The sequence below is a fragment of the Lolium perenne genome, chromosome 2 (assembly GCF_019359855.2).
Source record: "Lolium perenne isolate Kyuss_39 chromosome 2, Kyuss_2.0, whole genome shotgun sequence".
Taxonomy (NCBI): domain Eukaryota; kingdom Viridiplantae; phylum Streptophyta; class Magnoliopsida; order Poales; family Poaceae; genus Lolium; species Lolium perenne.
In genome coordinates this window covers 189,117,630-189,120,129 of record NC_067245.2, presented here as the reverse complement: position 1 = coordinate 189,120,129, position 2,500 = coordinate 189,117,630, and positions in this window count along the sequence as shown.

Sequence of the window (2,500 nt, the reverse complement as noted above, 5' to 3'; positions counted from 1 at the left end):
GCTAAAAACGCTAAGTCGGGCCGACGCCGGAAAACGCCCAACGACGCCGAGCGCATAGTCGGGTGGGCGCGCGCTGGTCGGGTAACGGTGAAAACCATGGCGCCGCAGCCAATACGACGGAATCGCTAAAAACGGCTAAGTCGGTCCGACGCCGGAAAACGCCCAACGACGCCGAGCGCATAGTCGGGTGGGCGCCGCTGGTCGGGTAACGGTGAAAACCATGGCGCCGCAGCCAATACGACGGAATCGCTAAAAACGCCAAGTCGGGCCGACGCCGGAAAACGCCCAACGACGCCGAGCGCATAGTCGGGTGGGCGCGCTGGTCGGGTAACGGTGAAAACCATGGCGCCGCAGCCAATACGACGGAATCGCTAAAAACGCCAAGTCGGGCCGACGCCGGAAAACGCCCAACGACGCCGAAAGCGCATAGCCGGTGGGCGCGCGCTGGTCGGGTAACGGTGAAAACCATGGCGCCGCAGCCAATACGACGGAATCGCTAAAAACGCCAAGTCGGGCCGACGCCGGAAAACGCCCAACGACGCCGAAGCGCATATGGTGGGCGCTGCCGCTGGTCGGGTAACGGTGAAAACCATGGCGCCGCAGCCAATACGACGGAATCGCTAAAAACGCCAAGTCGGGCCGACGCCGGAAAACGCCCAACGACGCCGAAGCGCATAGTCGGGTGGGCGCGCCGCTGGTCGGGTAACGGTGAAAACCATGGCGCCGCAGCCAATACGACGGAATCGCTAAAAACGCCAAGTCGGGCCGACGCCGGAAAACGCCCAACGACGCCGAGCGCATAGTCCGGGTGGGCGCGCGCTGGTCGGGTAACGGTGAAAACCATGGCGCCGCAGCCAATACGACGGAATCGCTAAAAACGCCAAGTCGGGCCGACGCCGGAAAACGCCCAACGACGCCGAGCGCATAGTCGGGTGGGCGCGCTGGTCGGGTAACGGTGAAAACCATGGCGCCGCAGCCAATACGACGGAATCGCTAAAAACGCCAAGTCGGGCCGACGCCGGAAAACGCCCAACGACGCCGAGCGCATAGTCGGGTGGGCGCGCGCTGGTCGGGTAACGGTGAAAACCATGGCGCCGCAGCCAATACGACGGAATCGCTAAAAACGCCAAGTCGGGCCGACGCCGGAAAACGCCCAACGACGCCGAAAGCGCATAGTCGGGTGGGCGCGCGCTGGTCGGGTAACGGTGAAAACCATGGCGCCGCAGCCAATACGACGGAATCGCTAAAAACGCCAAGTCGGGCCGACGCCGGAAAACGCCCAACGACGCCGAGCGACAGTCGGGTGGGCGCGCGCTGGTCGGGTAACGGTGAAAACCATGGCGCCGCAGCCAATACGACGGAATCGCTAAGCCTGGCAGAAAATCTCTGCCGCGGCAGAGAAATGGCCATTTTCTCTGCCGCGGCAACAGTGTAGGGCTCCTTCACAAGCTGACGGGCAGGGGTCCCAGGCGGGGCTAAGTTCCCCAGGTATATTGGGGGCTGGCATCCTCGTCAAGTTGTGGGTTCGCCCCACAACTTTTCTACGCCCGTCACGCAGCAACTATACGCTGTCGCTGCGTGCGTTACGCGGCGACGCTTTACGCTGTCGCGTGACTTGTCACGCGGCGACGTATCGCTGCCGCGTGACAGTCACGCGTGACGCTTATCGCTGCCGCGGACGGTCCCGTGGCGACGTTATCGCTGCCGCTGCTGACGGTCCCGCCGGCGACGCTTATCGCTGTCGCGTGACGCGTCCCGCGGTGATGTTTATCGCTGCCGCGTGACTGTCCCGAACAGAGAAAGCGCACGCTCCTCGCCTAAGTGGGGAACAAGCGCCGTTGCCTTCAGAGAACCCGCCGCTTTACGGAGCCGCGCCACCGCGGTGACATGAGTGCGCTCCGAATTTGAGAACAACCGTGAACAGGTGTTGCCTCTACCTCTCCACAGTTAGTGGTAGGATACGTAACATTCTGCGCCGATCCTCAATCGCCGGATGCCGTTGCCTTAAGAGAACGTCGCCGTGCAACGTTAACGTTGCTGCGGTGACACCCGCGCGCTGTTGACACTCAGGACGCCTACACAGAGCAATCCCACCGTGCTTACGCGTGGTGGGAGGCTCGGGAGGCTTGACCGATGTTGGCTACGCGAGCGCATGTCCCGAACAGAGAAAGCGCACGATCCCCGACTAGTGGCGGGGAACAAGCGCTGTTCCCTTCAGAGAACGCCCCGCTTAACGTTGCCGCGCCACCGCGGTTACATGAGTGCGCTCCGAATTTGAGAACAACCGTGAACAGGTGTTGCCTCTACCTCTCCACAGTTAGTGGTAGGATACGTAACATTCTGCGCCGATCCTCAATCAACGGATGCCGTTGCCTTAAGAGAACGTCGCCGTGCAACGTTACCGTTGCTGCGGTGACACCCGCGCTGTGGACACTCAGGACGCCTACACAGAGCAATCCCACCGTGCTTACGCGTGGTGGGAGGCTCGGGAGGCTTGATC